Genomic DNA, 24,913 nt, shown 5'->3' on the forward strand with positions numbered 1-24,913 from the left:
AATGGACCTCAAGCACAATTTGTTAAGTGAAAGAAGCCAGACTCAAAAGTCTATTCATTGTATGATTCCATGTATGTGACATTCTGGAAAAGGCAAATCAAAAAGAACAGAAATGTATCAGTGGTTGCCAAGGGCTGGGGTTGGGGGAGGGACTGAGGATAACCGGATGAGGGGGAATACCAGGGAGAGGGGGTGGAGCTGTTCTGTTTCTCAGCGGCTGCGCTGGTTGCAGGAACATATACAAACATCTGTCAAGACCTGCTACACTGCACAAGAAATAGAGTGAACTTTTACTGTACGCAAATTACGCCTTACTACAAAAGTAAGAAAGAAACCACCATTTTGTTACTCCCCATAAAATAATTCTTTCAGGCAAGGGTCATCAACAGATGCTAAAACCACTGGTAGAATTTTGTTGGTGCCAGAATAGCACCTCACAGATTCCTTGCTAATTGCAAATAGGAAAATGTGTCTTAATGGCGGGGGGTAGAACAGTCATCCCCTTAATCAAGGGATCAAAGTCAGCGTTACTAATAACGTGACACCTGACATTATATGCCACCTGGTGTGATGTGAAGTACACTTCTCCTATGAATTACACTAGCTCCAAATGCCTGATCTGACTCTAGCCTCTTTAGGTTTATATTTCAGCTTAGAACCTACTGGGAATAGATGTATAAGTTAAATGACACAACGAGTTGATGATCAGACTAATATAGTTTGTAGACTATTCTACAAAACGGCTGGCCTGGTCGCTTTAAAAACTCAGTGTAATTTAAAAATAAATAAATAAATAAATAAATACATACATACATAAATAATGGACTAAAAACTCTTATCAAATGTACTGTATAAAATTTGACTGGACACTTATTTTTAAACAAAAAGCAAAATCGGAGATTTTTGAGCAAATTGGGGATATTAGAGAATTGCTATTATTTTCTTAGGCATGATAATGGTATTGTGTTTATGTAAGACAATGCCCTTATTTTTGGATACTTCTGTAGTGTCGTATCTGTGACACTATAGCTCAGCCCTATAAATGTCTGTCTGCCTATCTGTGTATCTACCTATCTATCGATCTTATTGCAAAATATTCATAATTGTGATGGGTCCACACATTTCCATGTATTTTTCATTCAACTCTTCTTGCTGTTTGAAATTTTTATAACAAAAAGTAGTGGAAATTTAATATCAGATTTTACTCTAGGCTAAATAAATCAGAATGTCTTGGGGACAGGACCTAAGTCGCAGCATTTTTAAAAAGCTCTCCAGAATATTTAAAATAACAACTATAAAATGGCCATTTTATTGGGCTCCTGGGTTCTGTTGGTCAGAACCAGTTCCTGGGTTGGTCAGAACCCAGTTCCTGGGTTGGTCAGGAACTCAGAGGGCAAAGAGTGGATGACCTGTCTGTGTCCAGCAATGTCTGGGATCTCCGCTGGGCTATCCCAGGGTCATTTGCCTGCATTTGCGCACACGGGCCTGGCGATGGAGCCTGGCTGTGGGCCGGGACCTGCGCTGGGCTGTCAGCCAGCACACCTCCATGTGGTCTCTCCATTTGGTCTCTCTGCAGGGCCTCCAGGTAACTTTAATGTAAACTCAGCATTTACCCAAACTCGAACACTCATAAGAATTATTGTAAGCATTTATTAAAATCCAGATTTCCTGGCCCGTTTCCTGGGATTGGGATGGGGACTATTAATATTTCCAGTAAAGGCTACCCGAGTGTGTCTAATGAAAAGGTGAATTTGGAAAGCACTGACCTGGCGCATCAGCCCTATTGTTCTTTTAAGGTCGCAGATCTGTTCAGACAGCAAGTACCAGCCACCACAGATGACGGAAATGTCCTATTCTGCCTTATTTCTGAAACACCTTCCAGTTTCTCCCTTTGATTTCTGCACTACCTTGCTGCCTCCAGCTTTGTCTTTCTCTTGGCTGTGATTATAGTTCCCCCATGGCTATGTGGCTTTTGTTGTTTTAGTTGGACCACTTGTCCCATTTGACTAAGTCCTTGGAACTTCCTTCAAGACATGATCAGGTGGTAGAGAAATTGGATAAATTTGAGATACACTGAGAGAAAAGTGAGGCTAGGTCATACTAGGTCTTGGAGGCCAGGCTGAGCAGTTTGGCCTTAAATCAATATGCAATCGTAACCCGGAGAGAGTTCCTCGACCATGAGTGCCGAAGGGTCAGGGATGTGCATGAGGAACGTGAACCGGGGCGGTGAGAACTCTGAGGCAAGGAGAGCAGGTCAGGGGGAGGAGAAAGGTTACGAGGCATTTACCAAGATGGTGGTAATCTCAAAGTGTGCTCCTGTTGATGTAGGGTCACCTACAGCCAACATTCCTCGATGAGACCACCAGTACTCTTATTCCCCATGATGACTTCCATCCAGACAAAAATCTGTTGTCCATTTCAGGATTCTGGACATGTTTTTCTAGCTGGTTCTCAAAGTGTGCTCCCTGGACCAGCAGACCCAGCATCACTTGGGAAATGATTGGATATGTAACTTCTCAGGCCCTATCCAAGATTTATTGAACCAGAGAATTTGAGGATGGGGATTCGTCAACAGTGTGCTGGAAAGGGTTTAACATTAGACTCTCTGGAGTTTGCTGATTCCCGTGGTTTAAATTCTCCCATTATGACTGATTTCAAGCTACTAACGTGATGTTATTGAATGTGGAGTTGTGAAGAGATGCACACAGTTCTTCCTAACTGATAAGCAGAGCCTACTAAGCACATTGCTGGCCCAGAAACCTGGGTTTTATGAGGCTTTCTGGATGATTCTCATGCTCGCTGGAATTTGAGAACCATTGCGCTGACTGATCCCCAAAGAGCCTTGTCGTCCACAGTTCTGGGGAGACAGTATGACAGAATGCCTGGCTTTGGCAGTAAAATTTCTGGGCGTGAATCCCACTCTGCCGTTTCCTGACCTTAGGCAAATGCCTGGCATATAGTTCAGCATCAGTGCAGAACAGTTATTATTATTACTCCAGCTGCATTCCTGCCCCAGTCAGCTGACACCTTCTGTAACACTTAGAGGAGTGCTGGGGACTTTTACTGCTCCCCAAGGCCCAGGGTAAGCCAACGGTGATCCTGAGGCATGGTTTTGCAGGTAGATTGATTGGCAGGGCTCTCTTGAGGGCTCGTGGTGATTACCTGAAGTGGAGAATGTTTTTTATTACCCCATTTTACATGACAATCCTAAAAATAACCGACATCAGTGTGGTGATTGCAGAGCCTTGTTGTAACATTAGGTTGGGATCCAGGATGTGGGCAGACTGGAGGCTCGAGGTTCATTTTTGCCCGTTAGTAACTGAAACTACTCAGATCGGGGTCTAAAAAAATCCTTCCTGATAATTCTAATTCCCACCACTGTCAAGTACCTGGGTTCCCGTGTGTAAGGCAGGCTAGTGGGCAGAGAAGCCAGCCAGTGGGAAACTTGAAGTCTAATGAGGCTTCTTAACTTCTCTGAGTCTCTGCCCTCCTACTGCCCACTGTTCTGATCTCACCAGTGTCCATGATGGTCCTTCTTCCTGCCCCTCCTTCCTTGTTGATCACCACGCCAGCAGCTCCCTGCACTTCTTCCTTGGGAACAGAGTCCCACTTTTGTTCATGCACCTGGAGGAAATGTGCTCAGGGAAGGTGGGTCCCCCACACATGAACGCCGATTGCAGTGGTGTCCAACACCTTTTCTGGGAGGATGGAGTCCGTCTCTAGCTGGGGCCTGTCTTGGAGACCACCAGCCCCATGAGGCTACTACTGAGCACTTGAAATGTGGCGTGTGTGACTGAGCAGCTGACTTTCTAGTTTTAATTAATTTCAATGAAACTCTACATCACTTCATGTGGCCAGTGGCCTCCATGTCGGATAGCACAAAGACTCTAAACCATGGCCATTCCAGTGCCCTTTGCCAAGTATTGCCAGACACCCCCATGTGGCCCCATCCTCACCTATAAGCGCCAGCGTAAAGGACGAGGGGCATCTGGGGAGACTTTTCTTGTGGCAGAAGGAGAGATATGCACAAGAGAAATTTGTGTCACTCTTATCCTCTGCCCGGTCCCCCTCCCACACTTTCCTTCCTGTCCTGCATATTGTGTGAAACTTGGTGCCTTGGACACTCTCATGACAACGAGAGGATGATATTAATAAATAAAGAGAAGAACTGACATTTATATAGTGCTTATTACGTGCCAGGCCCTGGCTAAGCAGTCTGCATGTACTCACTAATTTAATGCTCACAAGCACCCTGGGAGGGAGGTACTATTGTTATCTTCGGTTTCACAGAGAAGAGAACTGAGACTCCGAGAAGTTAAGTAATGCCTGAAGTCCCACAACCAAGAAGCACCAAAGCTGGGAGTTGAACCCCGGGGAACCAATGTCAGAGGTGGGCCCCTTTTCACTGCACCATACTGTCTTTCTATAACCAAAAGAATTGCAAAATCCTAGAACCACCCATCTCTAGACTTCTTATGTGAGATGAATCCACGTCATTATGTTTAAAGACACTTTTGGTGGGTTTCCTGTGACTTCAGCCTCAGACATCTGAACTGATACAGTCTCTTTGAGTGGGTCTCTTTCATCCAGAGCACCCGACCACGCAGTCCATTGAGTCACTCCTCCATCAAGGGCTGATTCATAGCACGCATGGATTAGGAAACCATCCGTCATCAGAGAAAGGACGATCTGAGGCCTGGGAATGCTGATGTTGAAATACCTAGATGGAGACTCCCACAGGGGTGTCCTCTCATGCTCAGCCCCGGGGCATACAGCAGAGCTGGGCCTCCCAGCATCTGCCCCTTTCCTCTGATTCTGATAAATGAAGTTTATCCAGAGATATTATGGGAGTGAGAAGCTCAGAGAGATAGGGAGACTTGGAAAACGTCTCTGAAAGGCTGCAGTGCGTATTCTCAAAGTTTATTCACTCATCATGTAGTCAATGTCTGGGTTTCCCCCGTCTGCCAAGCTCTCTTTTGTGACTAAGAATTTGGGCCAACTTGAAGTGGTATTTCACTGATAATCAGGGTGTTTGTCCTTTCTGGTTTATGAATATTTGATGACACATGAGTGTTCAATCCATTTAGTCAGAAGTAAACATGCACTTGGGGGGAAAATGCTGAAAATTTCTTGTCTACAAAATCATGCAACACACTGAGCTGGGTCAGCACAGGCTCCTGTTGGCAGGTGTTGCAGGAAATCCCCTTCCAAGCCCAGAACTGCCCTCCTTCCTTCCCTGCCACTGGGTGGCCCTTTTTCACTGTCCCCACCTTCCCCCTCCCCACCCTGGTATTCTTTTTTACTACGTCCCCAGGTTTAAGTAGAGCCAGGACTGCAATGGCAGAATGAATGGGGTGACCCAAGAGGGGGGCCCATCCTTCACCACACTCTTCATTTACCCCTTCGCTCAATCAGCAAAGAATTATTGCACGCCAACTACTAAAAAAACACTAGAAACACAGTGGAGGAAAAAGTCTTCCTGGGAGAAAAAAGAGCCTGCCATAGGATCCTGCTGGGGTTTTATTTATTTATTTTTTTCCTCAGTATGCAATGTACCAAAGACCCAATGTTTTCTATATGTCAAATCTGAGAGATAAATAGGTGAGGTTTTGTACTCCCGTTTCACACGGGAGGACATGAAGATGGAGGTCAAGTAAGGAGGTCATGGGGTGTGGGTAAGTGGCAGACCCAAGCCTCGAACTCACATCTTCTGACTCATTTATTTTCCCCTAAGACCCCTCACACCCGGTCTGGCCTGGTCAGGGCCAACCACTGCAGGTGTTCACACAGCTCTGAAGCAGATCCTTGAAAGTTCTTTCACCATCAGCCTCTCATCGTAGGGAGAGGAGGGGCCCCTGGCAGCCGCCTGCGCGATCCCGCTGGCTAGTCTTTGAAGTAAAAAATCTTGACATCAAAGGAAATATTCTGTTGAACTCAGTCATTTGTCCTTGATCTGCTAGAAACCTTAATTTAATTAGCAACATAAACTCTGTGAAGCCTTCACTTTCCCAGCTTGGTTTACCATATACCATTTCTTTTCTTTCTAAGTGACTTGGAACAACTAAGGAAAAAGAAATATGTGAACTATGTCACATAAGACAGGGATTAGACAATACTTTTATCTCACAAGCATTTTCCAGTAGTACTAACCCAGATTTGTGTAAATTTGGTCCTCCAATGAGTAATCAGTTAGAGTGGGAAATATTTTGGATTGAATTATCTAGTTGTGTTCCAGAAAGGCAAACTTCCCAGATTCCTTCATGTTTGAAATCACAGCATTTTAGAAAGGAGAGTTCTAACATTATGACCTGTTCCATAAGTCAGGCGCTTTTTATGGTTAAGAAATTCAATCCTAACCTGTGACATAGGAATTCCCCTCTCCAGTTTATAGAAGAAATCAAGTGACATTCCTATGGTCACACAGCTGAGATGCCTGGAACCAAAGTTTGATGTGCCAGGTGCCGAGTCCTCCTGCTTGGTTCTTGGTTCACGAGGGATTCAGAGCTGTCTTTAGACCAGGGGTGTCAAACTCATTTTCACTGGGGCCACATCAGCCTCGCGCTTGCCTTCAAATTTTAGGACTGTACAAATGTAACTACTCCTTAACAGTTAAGTGAGAGCTTGGAACTGCCGCCGGGTAGAAATAAGGTGCCGGGCCAGATAAAACAAGGTGGAGGGCCAGATGAGGCTCACAGGCCTTGTGTTTGCTACCTGTGTTTTAGACCTTCAGAAGTCAGCTGGCCCACTCCCTCCTATTACATCAGAGCTGAAGAAATGAGGCCTCCAAACTCCAAGAACTTGCCCATCCCTGGCGGAATGCAGATAAAACCTCGGCCACTAACTCTCCCAAAGGTGGTCTTGTCCATTGATCTTGTACCAATGGTCAAGAACAAGAAAAGTTGTTCCGGGTAGATGCAGGTCACCTCAGGGGGCCTTGAGGAAACCCTTCCATTCTGGGGTATTTGATTGATGGTGAAGGGTTTGCTGGGGTGTTCATGCCCCAAGAGACTGTGTCTCCTCATTTCTGTTCGTATTTGGTGCGTGTGTATGTGAAAGCTATGAATCTCTCCGCCCCCACCTCCTCTATGGGACTGACTGCATGTATTTTACGGGCATATCTGCTTTGAGCGTTTTGTTCCAGGGAGAAGCACATGTGGAAGGGGTGATGCCTCAGCCAAGATTTCAGGCCCTGATCTATTCCATGCCAGACCTCTTGTTTGCTTTGATGTACATGGTCAGTATTTTGGGGAAGTCCTTTGAGTTCACCAAATCCCACAATGGGAGGTTTCAGATGACTCTCGTAATAAATACCATGGCTAGATCTAGAGCTAGAATTGGTACCTACTGCTCATATTTTTTTCTCTCACTATCACCTGCTCCCGGAAAACAGAAGATCTTGGCAAGTGACTGTGTGACAGCTAATAATGATAATATAAATTATTTTTTTCTCAATGAGGCCACTCTCTTTAAAAAACAAAACAAACCACAAAAAGAAGAAAGGGATAAAGGAAGGAAATCACAAACTACTTTTGAGAAACTTCTAACAGATAGGCTGTCTCGTCCTGACTGGAGAATAGTGGACGGTTCTCAGTCCTTCCAGAACGGTCTCCATTGACTCACCCTAAAATGATCTCCCATGGATTCTTTTTCTTTAAACAGTCTGAAACATGAACTTGCATGACTTGGCTGGAGTTTTCAGGAATCAAGTGTTATTTGTACCACTCCTCGTTCCTGCCCCATCCCCACCCCCCAGTCCTGCCTCCACCAGTGTTTCTTTAGCTGGGAAAGTTCTTAAGCTTCTTACTGGAATTCGCTGCATGTGGTTAAAATCCCCAACAAGCTTGGCATAAATAATCAGTTGTGTTTCAGAGTCACATTCAGAATACTCAGTTATGATGAGATAAATTCCTTTTTAAGGAGGTTCCTAATTCCTATAACCTGGAATTGAAATTGAAATTCAGAATCTAGGAAGAGTTTGCAAAAACAGATTGTCTTTTGTATTGAGAACTATGTCAATGTGGATTCCAATGTAAGAGGAGATAAGGAGGGAATGAGGAATTGCTCCAAATTTTGTGCACCATTTTAATGCATTTTTGTTCCTTTATTTTTAAGGAACATTGTCTATTGAATATAACAGCCAAAATGAGTTGATAATCGTTTAAGTGGGGTGTTTGAAACTTTCCGTAACAAAAAAAGGGAGGGGAAGCAGAAGCCAAGACAAATGGTCGTGGCTCTAGTAGGGAGCTGTTCCCTGTTTGCAAGAGCCATCGAGTGGCACAGAAGCAGGAATGACATTTAGTTCAAAGTCATTTTCCAAGGAGACTGTGTGTGTGTGTGTTCCTGGAACCTTAAAAACATACTAAAAAATGGTTTCAGCATGTTCCAGGCTGGCGGAGGTCAGAGACGACAAGAGTACATGACGGCTGAGAAAGCTCTAGAGCACAGTTAGTGGCTGGTAGAGATGGTTCCCAAACAGAAACAGGACTGGAAGACGAGAAAGATAGATTGAAACCAGGGACCTGATATCAGTCCCGCAAGCGCCACGTATTTCGACTTTCCCTGGGGGCCGGAATACGGTGCTTCAGTTTTAGGCTGTTATTCATGCTAATTACTACAGATCTTGCTCTGTTGGGTAACTCCCTGCCCCACCCCTTCCAGACAAGCAGAAGGTGCATGCTTAGAGCAAACTGTTCTCTGTTCCAGATTTTCCAGTGCAAAAAGGAACGTCTATTAGGCCGATTATTTACCTTCACACTGTCCTGGCAGGGTAAGCCTCCTAGCCCAGCTAATTCTCCTGCGAGGACTGGCAGCTCCCAGCCATCAGCTGGGTGCAGCCGAGCTCCTTCCTCCTTCACCATATCTGTGGCCCCAAAGAGGCCCCTTCCACCTGGGCGGCAACCAGCTGACCACTGGCCCCACTGTCCCGAAGGCTCAGAGGACAGGAAACCGGCAGACACTTTTGGGGCTCCTGGAGGCTGGTGAGTCCCACCCTGCCTGGCATTCTGCTGTGTCCAGAGATCACCCAAGTTCTGGCCCCTCCGGTAATGTTTCCTTCTGTACTCACGCGCCTGCTGCTCCATGGGTCTTTTCTGAGGACTCCTGGCTCCTCTTCTGTTCCCATGACAACCCTTTTCACTGGGCTGTGGGGGGCCTTGTTCCATGGTGGGTAGTCCCTGTGTGTCCTCAGAGTCTTTGAAGGTTCAAACCCTACTAGATCTGGCTCTCTCCAGAGTGTCCTGGTTTTCCACTTTTCCACATTTCATCATCCGGTTTGGGGATTCAGCATTCGACCAATGTTCTGTGATCACTTACAATTTATTGTTCTTCCTTTTGCAAAATACTGCCTCTCTGTTGATATTTTGTGATTCCTTGCTGTACCCCATGGGATCTCCTGGTGGTTGCTTCCTCCCATCTTTCCAATGAAATTAAGATGTTAGTGTATGTGTGTAAAGGGGTGTGTGTGTATATATACAGTGTCAAGACTCTAGCTGCGATATCTGATGTCTTGGATTCTAATTTCTGCTTTGTACTTACTAGTCTGTGTGACTTTGGCCAAGTTACTGAACGCTTTTAGAGTGTTAGCGCTCCTATGAAATGAGGGTAATAACACTTTCTGCCATTAGGGCTATTGCGAGGATGTCATGAGGAGACCCATGGGAAGTTCCTGGCACGTTCCTGACGTGACTCAGTAGCTGTTAACTGTACCATGTTTGGCCTGTTTGCTTTCCTTCTCAAATCCCACCATCATTCAGGAAAGCTTCAACGTTCTTTGGAACTTCACAACCCGGTCCCCAGCAGAGGTCCATGTCTTCTTTAACTTGGGACATGCATCTCCACTGCGTGCCTGTCCTACTTTCTAATGACGACCTACCGGTCTCCGGTCTCCGTGCCCCAACCCCTCCGTGCTCCTCCCTGCAGTGTCCCTTCTTCCTTCTCCATCACACCCTTGTCTTTTTGTAGCACCGGCGTGGAACCCTCTAACCTTGGTCAGATGGCTTGTTTTCACGGCCTTCTACCCAGGCTGTGATGCACTTGTCATTCATCGTGTGTGAATATCATGCTTATTCTGTGGTTATATTTTCCTCATTCGTCAGCCAGATCACATGTGAAGAGTCTCATCATCGACCTCTTACTTGGAGATTGGGTCTTAGGCCAGTAACAAATTTGATCCCAGGGGACAAATGATCTAGGAACTAGCTGGCACCTTTCACGTGGCCACGACTCAGAGCTGGGACATCAGGAGGCCACAAGGTGGTCTTTGTCATCTGAATTTGGTGTATGCGCTCTGATGAGGAATGGGATAGACCCCGTGAGCTGTGGGACAAGCTCCACTCTGTTTCTGTGTTTCCATGATTTCCTTTTGTTGGTACTTTTAGAAATGCCAGTCTATCAGTCCTGCTGAGTCAGAGCAAGGGCAGGGGTTTCCCTAGCACAGCCCGGCCTTTCAGAGGACACCCCTCTTGGGGAGGTGCGTGGTGACACAGAAGGAGTCAGAGCGAGCGCTCTCCAAGGCATCCCGAATGACCTTGGCACAGAGTCCCTGGTCCCAGGGACGTTTGGAGCCGGAAAGGTGGGGAGAACGCTTAGCTCGGCTTGAGCCTGATCTTTTCCATTGTCCCAACAGTTGGAGTGCCTTTCAGAATGGAATGGGAAGGAAGGGTGGAAAAATTCTTGTGGAGATTGGGGAATTAGAATAGGACATTGTATTTGTGTCATTTGGTTTGAAGTTTTATAAATTCCCAGAGTATCATAGACAGTTCTATCCAAAACATAGAAAAGGTACTGAGAAGGCAACCTTTGTCTGGACCATAGTTTTGGAGGATTTATTCACTGTTTTCTTATGGGTGGATATTAAGAATAAAATATAATTGCATGACATTTAGAAAACACACTATACAAGAATTTGGAGATCTGTCTCCCAAATCCCCATCATCCACTGAAAGACCATGTGATTTGGACAATATGATTAATTTGGCTCTATATTTCTTTTTCTTTAAGATGTCATGAAGTATCAGGAAAATTCATGTCAAATACTTTGAGCAACTCAAGGGAGCAAAGTGCTTTCAAAATGCCAATTGGACTGTAAAGTTTTGGGATACTTGAGGAGACTTATAAAATGCATTGGGTAAAAAATGACCACATTTCTAGAAATCACTAAGAGCTGTGCATTTAAAGATAAATCAAAATAATATTTATTGTTTAGAACACTGGAATATTGGTACTGGGTAGACAGGAAAAATGGGAGAGAAAAGGAAAAAGCAGGAAAAAAAAATTAAAACTTTGTGCCCAGTCAGTCAAGTATTTCTTCATCGCGTTCCTGGAACTCCATCCCACTGTTCCTGACTTTGGTCATAATAACGGGTTTCCTAGGGATGCACTAACAAAGTAGCGCAAACTGGGGGGCTTAAAGCAATGGCCTGTGTGGTCACATTGCATTCTCCGCGCAGCTCGGTGTTAAGGGTTCCTCTTCTTACTAGGACAACAGTCACACTGGATGGAGGCCCACCTTATTGAGCTCATCTTGATTATATCTGGGAAGACCTTTCCAAATAAAGTCACATTCACATATAGAAGGGGATTGAGACTTCAATATGTTTTTGTGGGGGACATAATTCAACCCACGTAAAAAAAAGTGTCTACTGCCCACGTAAAAAAGTATCTACGCTTTGCCCGAGAGACTGGGGCTCTGGAGCTTCTCTGAGTGGGTGAGGCTCCTGGCCGGTTGTGGCACATGGCAGGCAGGAAGCTCAGGGCCTGAGCTGCGGGGCCGGAATCCTGCTATACTCTCCTTCGCTCCTTCCCAGGGCCCTCACCGTGCCCTCTCCTAACCCTCAGTCGTTCTTCGCCTTGCAGTCCAAGAAATTTATTTTTGGTTTAACAGATAAGTGTTTTTAAGAAACAGAGTTATTTTAATACAAAAGTCAAATGTTTTTTTTTAATGGATGAGAACACGCGTGTCTAGCCGCTTGCACACTCCCCCTTGTCCCCTCCTCTGTGTTCGCTGGCGCCACCGTGCAGGACTGCTCTGGCCTTCCGTGGCTCGCGGAGATTACCCGCACCAAGCCGGAGTCAGCTGGAGTATCAGATGCACCAGGAAATTCAAGACCCTCCCCTCCTAAATCTGATTTTAAAGCGTCTGTGAATCACCTACGTTTTCTCCTCTAGGACTATCAGCAGGGGCGGAGGAGAGAAAGGTGGGAGGGAGTGTGACAATCACAAGACCCGGCATGTTATCTCTGGCCTGACTTTCTTGGGTCACAATCTCAAGTGGGTTCAGGCTTCCTGAGCACATGTATGTTGACCTTAGTAAAGAGCCAATTCTGGATGCCAAGAGTCAGCTACTTTGCTGCCAGAAAATGGATTTTTTTTTCTCTTCAGCAAAAAGTAAAAGTAGTGGCCTCTCGTTTTGTGAAAACAATTCACTTTTGACAATGTTAATGACCTGAGTTTACCCACGGTGGAGTAAAGGCTCTGAGTCCCTTCTGGTGTGCTTTGACTGCAGTGCCCCCTGGTGGACATCTTGATGCCACACAAGGTTTTTGTGTTCTGTCAATTTTCACAGAAATCAGAAAAAGCATTTTAACAAACTCATTATTTTCTAAAGGGGGCTCATATGTTGCTTCTCTTTTTTCTTCCAACTGAAGTGCACTTCAACACGTGACCAAATCGTGTCTGTGTACAATCCTCTGCTTGTTCACGTGAGGGTTTTTACACATCCCCTCTTTCTCGTTTTAGGACAGGGGACAGAAGGCACGTGTGAACCAAAAAGGCACAGAGGAAAGTTACTGAAAGGGCTACTGTGGCTGGTGACATGCTACGTGTATCCAGGAAACTAAAATGCTGCAAACACGACTAGAGCGAAGCTTAAAGCTGAGATTTTTATGCTTTAAAACATTTTAAAGCAGGATACGGATATGAATTCACTCATTGAGTGTCAGGCATCTATTTGGTGCCAGAGGGCTTGTGACAAGTGGGTGGGGAGGAAACAGCAGGTCCCCAGATAAAGACCACTTTCTTGCTGCTTTGCCTAAGGATGTCCTGCCTGTGACTTTGTCCCCAGCTTCCTCAGCGAAGAGACCTCCCACCACCAGGCCTGCTCTCTCTCACCCTGGTCCCTGGTTGGGGTGGAGGTGAAGGTCCTGGCCTCCCGCCCTTGCTCTTTAGCTTCCAGGAGACTGCAGGGCAGCAAAGTCCACGGATTCCAGTGAGGATTGTCTTGCACGGGTCACAGATTGGGGGGTGCACAAGCCTTCTCTAAAGTAATTATATAGCTACGGTAGCAACACTCAGATTTTTAGATCTTACATAAACAAGCCAAAAGAGAGAGAGAGAGAGAGAGAAGACCTTTTAATGGGTGATTAAAAGTTTATAAGTAAACTGACAGTAACCAGAGGTGGGGCAGCAGGGGGATAATGGGGAGAAAAGGGGGAAGGGTTTTCAGGAACATATATAAAGGACACGTGGACAAAACCAAAGGGGGGTAGGATCAAGGGTGGGAAGTGGGGATGGCTGGGGTGGCAGGGGGAGTGGTAGAGAGAAAATGGAGACAACTGTACTTGAACAACAATAAAAAAAAAGAAAAACATTTATAAGTAAAAAATATTTCCATGTAATGGCATTGAAAATGAATTCATGAATAATAAAATAAGTCCCAGCATCTGTCACCATCAGTTCATAAAAGGAAGAACAATTTAATGCAAAAGAAAATTAAGACACATTTCTTCCCAGGAAAAAAATGTGTTTTATACACACCTATACACATCCACATTTAGAGAGACACACACAGACAATGTCCTTTCTCATCTTTTGTTTCACTCTGGAACAGGGAAAGGCTTGTCCTGCACTGGCACCTGTCTGTGACTGGCTTTGGGGACCGTGGGAGAACGCCAACATCACCTGCCGGAATTGGAGGTCACCTCCTCTGTGTTATTCCTTTGAAAGGAGGACTCAGCCCCCCAGCCACTGTTGTGTAAGGAGAGATGAACTCTGAGAGGGAGTTTGCCCTCCAGGGTTCCACAACTGGCTGCCTACTGGCCTCTGCTTGCGGTGGAGAGCACGTGAGAAGGTCAGACCTCAGAGACTCCTGGGGACACACAGGACGTAAATAAAGGGATTGCCTGGTGGATCCTGCCAGTGTCATGCAGGCCTGCCAGGGAATCATTCCTGGCAGGTGGGGAAGTGCTCACACACCGTGCCTCCGAGGAGGGATCTCCAGGTGTCCCTGGACGCTGCATTCCAACGCCCAGGTGTGCTCACTCTCAAAAAGGAAGTTCGCAGACCTTTAGAGCCAGAATGAGCCTAAAATCACATAGTTGAATTTCCCCATGATACAAAGTCACTAATTCACTTGATGGGCAAGTAGAGATGCACTAAAATTGTCTTTGGAGAGACTGACACTCCCTGTTTGCTCCACACAGGCCAACACTGTGGCCCGGGGTCCTTAGCACATCTGGGGGGCTGGGGCTGGGCCTGCCAGGGGCTCAGGACTCACATCTCACACCCACCCCCAATCTCAGAGCTGCTCCCTCACCCACTAGCAACCCCGTGAGCTGAAGAAAAGCCAACACGAGAGCCCTTCCCAAAAGCCTTCACCTGTTGGATGGGGTCTGTTACCTTACCTTCTAAACTTTCTCTCAGCCACACTCAAACTTCTTGGCCTTTCCATAAAGGCCTTATTTTACACATGGTTGATTTGTTTTCAAACTTACTTACAAGAATTGTTCCAAACAGGCCACAATAATGGAACATTTACACAATTTAATGCAGTCTCTTACCCGTGCAGTTTGAGAACTTGCCCGTGGCATACTCGTCCTCACAGTTCCGTTTGCTGTGTGTCTGTCAGTTTGCCTTGTTGTGTCTTCCTCCCCTTTGCATTAGCCGCACATTCCAACTATCTGACTCAGTTTGTTGGTGTTTGGTGGTGTCTCTGTAGTGAGTGGGATGATGGCCCCGTGAAAGATGTACCCACACATCCTAATCCCCGGAACACGTAAATGTGAATTTGGAAAAAAGGGACTTTGCAGATATATGAAATCACCGATCTTTAGATGGGGAGCTCAGGCTGGATTATTCCAGTGGGCTCTAGCTCCAGTGACAAGTGTCCTTATCACAGACGCACATGGGACAGACACAGGGAGGAGAGGTGACGTGATGACGGAGCAGAGATTGGAGGGAGGCGGCCACAGGCCAGGGAATGCCAACAGCCACCAGGAGCTGGAAGAGGTGTGGGAGGATGGTCCCCTCAAGCCTCCAGGGAGAACAGCCCCATCAACGGCGTGGTTCTGAGCTTCTGGTCTCCAGAACTGGGAGAGAATACATTTTTGTTGTTTTAAGCCACCAAATTTGTGGTAATTTGTTAAGGTAGCTACAGAAAACTATTATAGTTTCCAGTACCCTAAGATTATATGTAAAACATTTCCCACACAGGGCTATTCAGTCATGATCCCACAGTTAACGTATTTGTCAACCTTCTACTGCACCTTTGAGGTCAATGATCTCAGTCGTTGTGTGTATGTCAATTTACGTGTCAATTTATGGGCCGTGTCTAGCTTTCTGTTTCTTTACTAGTCAACAGACAGTAAGAGGGCTTTTTTATAATTCACAAAATTGGGAGCAGAAGCTTGGAAAATGTACAGAAGGGAACAGCTTGACATCGCAAAAGGAAATGCGAAGGTGTTTTAGAGCAATTGCACTAGTTATGCTGTCGTAGTAGTGAGTGTGTGGTTTGGAGCTAGGCTCCCTGGGCTGGAACCTAGCTTGGCCAATTGACTGTGGGCGAGTTCTTTACCTTCTCTGGGCCTCACTTTCCTCATCTGTGAAATGGTCCTAATAATTACACCAGCTCACAGGACTTTTTGGTGAGGATTAAGGGGCAATATGTATGAAGTTCAGCTGTAAAGAGAGCGGCAGCGGGGGCGTGTTAAGTGCCACAGAAATGTTAACTATTGTTTATGTGTTCGTACCTTAAACATCCCAGGAGTGTGAAAGCCCTAGAAAACAGGGAGGGATGAAATAGGGAGGTTTCAATAATTAAGAAAGAACATCAGGAAAGTGCTCCTGGGGACACAGTCCTGTGTGGCCCCGAAGCCAGGATTGCACATCCCATCTCGGGGTGCACGAGGGACGGTATATCCTCACCAAGCTAATTATTTTGCTCTGTGCTGTTCATAGCCATGTTTAGCAGGCAGTGAAATGACAAATGCCCTCTCTTCTATTAAGCCAGACACTCTGTCTCTTTTCTTGGTCCTTTGCAGGATTTTTCAAATGTATTCCTTCATTCCAATGCAAGCGCTGATAGATTAATCTCATCTAGCTCATTACTGCTTCATGCCCGCACTATTGTAAATATTCATGTAAATATGACTAATTATTCTGCAGTCCCCAAACCTTCTGGAATTTCTATCGTCTGCCACAGTGGCTTCATAGCTCTGTTGATTCTGCACACGGAGTCAAAAATTAATGTTATATAAATAATACACAAATACCAATATTCCAATTCTGTGTACATGATAAAATACGTGACTGTGGGTCCTTGGACTGCCCTCGCCACGTTCAAGTAGACAACTCTACTGTTTCCAAGAAAGCGCAGGTGGCCCTCCCCTCCCCACTCGCCCCTCCCCACTCTCCCCTGGTGAGGCAGAGGCTGCAGTGAGTCCTCTGACTCTGGGAATAGTCTTTCGGCAATTAGTCCAGATGCCTGGCGAGGTAGTGTCTATTATTGTCTTTAACTACTATTGAAACTTTTGTTTTTATTCTACTTTTTTACATGCTTGTGTCTTTTTAAACATTTTATTTGCTCTTCAGTTTACAACATTATATTAATTTTAGGTGTAGAATGTAGTGATTAGATATTTATATAACTTACAAAGTAATTGCCTTGGGAAGCCTGGGTACCCGTCTGTCACCACACATAGTTATTACAACATCATTGACTATGTTCCCTATTGCATGCTTGTGTCTTATCTCCCCAACTGGACTGGTTTTTCCTTGATGACAAGCCTGTGTTTCATCATCCTTTATTTTAAATTTTTTTAAAGTATTATTTTGTACATAATGTAAAACATTATCAGTAGCAAAAAGCTTAGAGTGAAAAACACCTTTTTCCTTGCTCGTTCCCATCTTTCCCTTCATCTTCCTTACTGGCATTCCTTTCCACTTCTTCGCTGGCTCTCCTGACAGTTTCCCCTGAATTTTGCTGGTCATCCTGTAGTTCCTGAGTCATCACTTGCAGACATTACTTTCGGCGTTTCTGCTAAGGGCGCTCGGTTGCTCGTCTTCCCGTCCTTCTCTCCCCCTTTCATCCTTGCACTTTCCTAACATTCATTGTTCAGGTATACAGCAGTGTTTACATTGTTATGACAACTGTGTAAAGATGGTTTACCACTGAGCCCCCTAGGGGGTAGGAGCTCATTTCCTCTTATAAACTTTTTTTCCTGTAGTTGCCCCACTTTCTCATTTGTTTTGTTGTCTCTGAAACTATCACTGAGCTTCATGTCCAGATGCTCTCACTAGTGTCTGTTAGTGGTGTTTTCCAAATCCTCCAGTGCATCATATAACCTTCTGGTTCAGGTTTTGCTGGGAGACCTTTGTCGCACGGACTGCTTCCACTGGACTCTGACCTGGACCAGCCCTTGTCTGAATCTGCGGCCCTGTCGTCATCCTGTGACTTCCCTGCTCTCCCGGGGGGCAGGGGGGGCACCCTCCTTTTTGGATCCCACGTCCTGCTCCTCTTCCATGTACTGGTTTTAACCCTTATTCTGATGGGCCCTCAAAAGTCTGAGAAAGTCTGTTCTACCCTTACTTTTAATGAATAGACTAGCTGGGTATAAAATCCTAGATTAAGAACAAATTTTCTTTAGAACTTTAAGTGGTTTATCCTTTTCTAGCATTTCTACTCCTCTTCCTGATTCCACTTGCATGTTTTCTCTCTGGAAGGTTCTAGAACCTTTTCTTTATCTCTAGGGTTCTGATATTTCAAGATGATCTTTACATCTATTGTGCTAGGCATTCAGTGTGTCTTTTTCATCTGGACCTTTGTGATCCTCAGTTCTGGGGAAAATGTTCCAAATTCTCTGTTTCTTGGGCACATTTCCAGCTGAGGGTGGGGCCAGAGAGCATGGAGGTGGTGGCCTCTATTGAATGGCTGGGAGAGAACCTGGGGGTACAATCACTCTACATGGAAACTTTGGACCAATCCCCTGCACTGCCCTCTGCCTTTGGGTATCTCCTATCTCAAAGTCCTGGACCTCTGAAGGTTCTGCAGGGAAAATTGGCTTTCAAACCCATCTGGGAAAGAATTACAGTTTAAAACCATTTTCTTTTTCATTAAGGGGACCAATCCAAGAAGTACTGTTGTGGATTGTCTGATGGGTGGAATTTGTGATGCTTGATCTGGGTTGAAAGAATCAGCAGGAGCTGCAGGTCAGAATTGACGTCACTCAGGAGTTGGCTGATAACAGGCAGATGTTCAAAGCTGTATGAAGAGCACTAAGTTGTCATCAATTTGGAAGGATATTTGTATTCTTTGGGACATTACAATGAATTCTTGCAGAAACGTGAAGGGGGTGTAGAAATGATTCTATTGGTTTGGCCAAAAAGTTTGTTTTTCTTCCCCATAAGATGGCGCTAGTAGCACTCAGTTTTCCTTAACTTCATTCAAAACAACTGTTAGATTGTGACAGCTGTCATGTCAGCGTGCATTAAAAGAAACTTACCAAAATTGGTGAATTTTTGTGTAGCCATTTTAATATTGAAGATGGAAGAAAATACAGAATGTTTTCAGCATATTATGCTTTATTATTTCAAGAAAGGTAAATACGCAATTGAAATGCAAAAAGAAAAAAAGATGTGTGCAGTGCATGGAAAAGGTGCTGTGACTGATCGAGTGTGTTAAAAGTGGTTTGCGAAGTTTTGTGTTGGAGATTTCTCACTGGACGATGCTCCACGGTCAGGTGGACCAGTTGAAGTTGATAACAATCAAATGGAGACATTAACTGAGAACAATCAATGTTATAACATGTGGGAGGTAGCTGACATACTCAAAATATCCAGATCAATAAAGTTATTGGTGAAAATGAAAAATGTGTCTTTCACTTTACGGAAAAAACTCAACAGACTTTTTGGCCAACCTGTATGTCGGTACCGAATAGGCTTGGCTTTGGTACACTGCCCTCAGACAGGAAGCGTGCGGTCCTTCTTCTCCTTGCTTCCAAGAACTCACTCTTGGAATAAGTGGAGCGAACAAAATTATTGAATGGAATTGGAATATAAAAATTAGAACATCTTAGGTTAAGGAATTTTACTGTTGTATTTAGCAGTTAAAGAAATCTGTGCCTTGTGAGTAAGAGAGGGCACAAAAGCCCAGTAATGGCATCAGGGACATGAACACTAATTATTTAGTAAATATTCCTGAGTGTGTGTGTCCCAATCGTGGCGCTTAGTCATCCACCCTTTCTAGAGCTTTCCATGTAGAAGATATCTTAACCTCTTTACTGGGCTCCAAATCTCATTTTAGATCTCTCAGTGATGCCAACACCTCGTAATGCAAATTAGATACATCCTAAGTGTAGCTGGTCATGATATGGCAGGTAAAATGAAGGAGTGAATAATGATCCAGGACATGAATAACTTGACACTTTCTGTTGCTTTATATATACACTGCCCATAGGGCTAAGTATTTTGTAAGTATTAGTTCACTTATTTTTATAACCACCACTATAAGGTATTGTCAGTCAACCTAGACTACGTTAGTTATACTGCAATAAAAATATAGCCCCCAGATCTCACAGGCTAATAACAAAGACACACTTATTCCTCTCCCATGTGACACGTCTGTCATGGGCTGCACAGTGGACCCAGAAGGTGGAACGGTACCTGGGTGGGAATTGGTAGTCTCAGGTGAAGGGCCAGGAGAGCTGGTGAACCAAGAGCTGGTTCTTAAAATTTCTGTTGAGAAGCGATGCATGTCATTTCTTTCTTTGGTTCAATGCGCAAAGCCAGTCACATGGCCACTCCTCACCACAATGAGCCGGGAAGGTTTATTCTATTTGATGGAGGGTCCTCTCAGACCATGCAGCCAGCCGGGCATCCGTGAGCGGGGAAGTACAATCCTCCACCAGCAAGGGCAGCAGAAATTTTGAATAATACAACTGACCATAAACAAAGCAAAACCAGCTAAAACCAAACCAAACCAACAAAAACACAGTGTCAAGGACTTAATTATGCAGAAATGTTAGAATCAAACTCTGTATGTCCTTTTCCAAAAAAGAAAGAATTAATTTTCATTTGTATGTTAGTATTTCAGGATGCAGTTGAAAAAGAAATAAAAAACAGTTAAGATATTATCTTATGAGGAATAGCACCGAGAATATGCCTTACAAAAGGGCCATTTTAAGGTTATTTATACAAATGAAATTCAGGTTCAGGTGGTCTCAAAAAACATCCTGTTTTACTTGGGTGCTTCCCTGGTGTGTTACATTTGCCATGTGACTCTGAAACTTGCCAGATGTGAGACACAGCTCAGTAGTGGTAAGTGTGGCTGTTTTCAGGGGAGACCTTTTTTTGGCTACCAAATTTAACTTGATAGAGTTATTTAATTTATGTACTTTCTTACTTGCTTACTTAAAAGGGGAGATAATTTTAAGAAGTAATGTCGCATCATCGGAAGTGTATCCTAAGCTCATGGGTATCTAGCTAGTTTTTCCCTTTTTCATGGTTGCATAAAGTCTTGTCTGTCATAAGACAAGTAAGTACCTATGAATCCCAACGCTATAATGAATTTGTTTTCTAGTTTATCAGGTTATTAGTCACTTCTCTGTGTTTAGTATTTATTGCACCACAGAAATTAGCTAACAAGGTTGACAGTTTTCTTGGACGAGCCCGCCACCTAGTGGTTATTTGGAAAATCAGACTTGGTGAAACTGGTGCTCTGTACTTTGTCTTCGATAAATATATTTTGAGCAGCTCATATGTACCAAACACTGGAGTGAAGTGAACAAGAATCCCCAGCCTCCTGGGGCTTACACTGTATAGCATAAGGACTTGGTATATAAGTTGAAATTTGGAAATGTGGTCCACCTTCACAACCTGTTAACCTAGTGTCTTACCTGTGTGTGCGCCCATCTTCCCTGCGCTATGCGTGAGCGAAATGTCTGTGCTCCCATAAAGGTCAGCTCTTCCCTCTTCCATTTTCTGGGGCTTCCAGGCGGCAGTCTGCTGGCCCCCCCTCCCCGAGCAGGTTTTAGGTAGCTATGGGGAAACCCTTTACTTGGGCCGAAACACAAGTCACAGTAAGTTTTAAAGAAGAAGAGTAAAACCTTAAAATACAAATATTTCTTAATGTTTTTCTGTCCACCCAATACTGGAGAAGTCAGGTTTTGCACTGCAGGGTTTACTTCACGTTCTTACCAAAACGTCTAGCATTTAGGAGGAGAAGCTAAAGGAGGGGGATGGAGAGCTGCGTGGTGGCCTCCCCTGTGTCCCCAGCAGTCTGGAGTCCCCAGGGAGGAAGCCTCTGCTTGAGACTCAGAGGGAAGGGCAGCTTCAGAGCCTGGGGGTGGGGTGGATGCACATTTTGAACACGCCTTGCTCACCTAAAGGACATTCTGTCTAGTCCGAGGAGGGGCTTCTTGCTTCTCCCCTGCACCCTCCATCGTGGGGTGTCTTCTTGCACGCTCCAACACAAAGTCGCCTGAGTGGGCCACGCTATTTTTACCCTTTTGAAACAATTCTTTAGCAGAATTATAATATGGTGGTCTCTGTGCGTTGATAAAATAAATGGCCTCAGGAGAACATTTCTTTATCTCCAGTAAAAGCATTATTGAAAAATTATCCTTTATGAAATTTCATATTCTTTACATAAAGGGATATAGCAACATATTCCTCTCTTTAAAGTTGATTGCTAGGAAGATTTGTCCCTACTGACACATTGAAAATGTTTGCTTTTATTAGTGAAATTAATAGTCCATAATATTTTAATTTCTTCTTTTGGCTGCCAGGAAGCTTAGAGCTAAATTCCTTGTGCAAACATAGCTATATACTTCAGATTTTTCAGTACAGCTATCTGGGCCCTCCCGTAATCCCTGATAGAGTGTTTAACTCTTATTTTATCTCTTCCTTAATGGTCCTATTGGTGGTGCTATAAAGCCAGGTTCTTTAGGACGCATTTTCTGAATGTGTCTTATGAATTGGCTAAGGGCTTTAAATACATTTTCCCATAGAATCCTCAGAGCAACCCAGTGTGGTTGGAATTTTTCCATATTCCCGATGAAAGAGACTGAGGCTAAAAAACCCAGGGAGACTTGTGTTCAACATCAGAGAGCTGGAAAGTGGAGGCCACGTCAGGACTTGAAACCGATGCTAGCTAAAAGCCCAAACGTGCCAGCCAGCCACTCAGGTGTGCATCTTCGCTGGTCACATTTCGAGGAGGTTTAGCAGATGTCGAAGAAAACTGTAAGAACAGAATCAGTTTTCCCAGACGAAACCCAAACAGGGAAGCGCTACTGGAAAAACAAAGCCAATTATTGTGGGTAATTAAACACATGCAACTTAAAGCCATTTTGCACTCATGAAAAGTGACGACGTGCATTGGTGTTGGAGCTCTGGGGAAACAGGTTCTCTTAGGTTTTTTTGGTTACACAGGACTTTTAAATCTCATTGGAGGACAAAAACCCATGAAAATCAGCATGGTGAGGTTGGCAGATCCCACTGCTAGACTCTTAAACTGAGGGAATATTTTAAAAGATGAGAACTATGTGTTTAAAGCTGTCACAGCAGCATGGTTAGAGGTAAAAAAAAATAGGAAGACAGTTGGCCTTGAAGAGGCTAAAATACTTAAGTGATTTTGATTCAGCAGCAGCGTTGTGTATGTTAGGTCATTCAGATAGAAGGAGACAGACATAAACACCAATGTCACAGAGCAAACAGAACTTTGTGTTGATTGTGGGCCCATCAGTGCAGAAAGGAAGCTAATATATGGATGGCACAGTAGGTGCTAGGTGTGGGCGAGAGTCTCCTTGCTCCTGCCATCAGCTCAAAAGCTGGGGGTGGGGGAGGTCTTTTGCATTAGAGGTGAAGAAGAGTGGGACACCCCAGGGACCTGAGCCAGCAGCCCAAAGGGTGCCAGGGCTAGGGCCACATTATTCATCCAAACTGAGCCACTGATTTAAAGGCAAAGAAGCAGAAAAATGCAAGAAACAGAATGCAGAGTTCAAATACAGAGTGCAGGGAGAGCTCATGAGAAGGTGGTCTCTAAGAAGTGATTTCTCAGCCTGGGACTGATCTCTTAAACAACACACAAAATTCTATGCTGTTCCCAAAGTAACGAATGGTCATTGCAAAAACATTCATTCAACGTGGAACTGCATAAGATGGTGTCGGAAAGCCGAGCAACCTGCACCCCACCTCTGAAATCACCCAAGTTCCCAGCGAGAGCGATGCGGTGACAGTTTCAGCTAAAATCCTGCTATCGTTTTCCCGTGTTTTGATTTGGAGCCTAATGGGGCAATGCTGTACCTCATGTCCAGCGACTTGCTTTAGGTACCTACGAAGTTGTTTTTGACAGCTTTCCTTGTGTTTGATTTTGATCAAATAAATATTTTAGTGACAATGAAATTGCTTTTGTTGTTATTCCTCCAAGTCCTCCAGGAATCACTGTTCCTGGAGCCATGATTTTCTTCTTGTGTCAGATTTCATGGTCCCTCACTGTGACAGGCTCCCTCGTTTTCACAGATGGTATTGGGTTTCCCTTAGGACTACTGACCAATAGCTGTTTTGCTTATTTTTAAAAGATATCTTCAACTGTTTATGCCAGCTTTTTCCTCAATACACTTTAAGTCTGGCTCTCTCATTTCTTACTGTCTTACTTTCTTTGGTTTGGAGAGAAGTCATTCTTTCTGACGTTGAGTTGAGCTTACCTGAGGAGATTCCTGGGCGCGGGATGCACTTGGGTTATGGCGTCTGCGGGTGCTGGGGAGCCTCTCCACAGACAGAGTGAAGCAGATGTTGGAATTTGGACCGCATTTGCTCTTGGAGAAGTCGGGGAAACAGCACACCAAATTAATGCATAGCAACTACATGCATTCTCTGCATTCCTTTTGGCAACTTGCTTGTGCACTTAGCCAATTTATTTTGGACACCATTCTCTGCATTGGGGTTAAGGTAGAAACATTTTAATTACCAGTAAGCGCTGATCTGAGAGAAGAATCCGGCGGCACCAAGGAATGAGGAGAGACGGTGCTATGTAACACTGGAACCTCTACGGTCTCACTGATTCGAGAGCAGAGCCACGTGAATAATTGTTCTACAACATTCCTCATGCCGTTATGAAGTAACTTGTTCTCTGGAGGGTTTAATGGCTGATTACAGGGGAAGGACCGCCAAAGAATTAAGGCCTGTTTTCCCAACACTGAAGTCCTCTGCTCTAATCCCCTGCCCTGTGTCTGTAGAAAGAGGTAGGCGCTGCTTGAAAAAAGCTCTTGCTGGTTAGTGGGGCGAACACCCTTTTATCGTGGGTTTTGTGTGTTTTCTTAATAGAAAATACTAGAGTAGAAAAAGTACTTTGGCACTGAAAGCCTAGTTACAGTTGATGACAGGGCGAGGAGAGTTGGGAATAACTATTCAGGTAGAGAATAGGATTGCTTTTTATTCACCTTTTATCTGGGGGCAAAAATGTTCCGAGTGTCGTGCCAAGGCCAGGTTGCTCCTTCCACTTCAAGTCCAACGCTCTGTAGTAAACACATGTTTGCTCAGGTTTCCTGGCTATCCTTTCACAGTCCATGCAGAAAGTGAAACAAGGAACCCAAGTTAAGCTGTTTTCTTCCAGTTGCTCAGCATGTAGTAACAGCGAGGGGAGCTCAAAATCTCTGATGCTGATCCTCGGCGTTGCCCTTGAAGTGACTGCCTAAATTTGTGAGGC

At 44.7% G+C, this 24,913-nt stretch overlaps 1 protein-coding gene across 1 annotated transcript in view; it reads left to right on the forward strand.

The window, feature by feature from the left end:
- The first annotated feature begins 8,871 nt into the window (after positions 1-8,871).
- The window catches only part of BASP1 (brain abundant membrane attached signal protein 1), a 62,068-nt gene continuing 46,026 nt past the window's right edge, over positions 8,872-24,913 (forward strand). Inside the window, exon 1 of the mRNA XM_053914022.2 lies at positions 8,872-8,978. The gene's annotated coding sequence lies outside the window, so the exon portion shown is untranslated. The remainder of the gene's footprint in view (positions 8,979-24,913) is intronic.

Source organism: Desmodus rotundus, chromosome 1 (assembly GCF_022682495.2).
Source record: "Desmodus rotundus isolate HL8 chromosome 1, HLdesRot8A.1, whole genome shotgun sequence".
Taxonomy (NCBI): domain Eukaryota; kingdom Metazoa; phylum Chordata; class Mammalia; order Chiroptera; family Phyllostomidae; genus Desmodus; species Desmodus rotundus.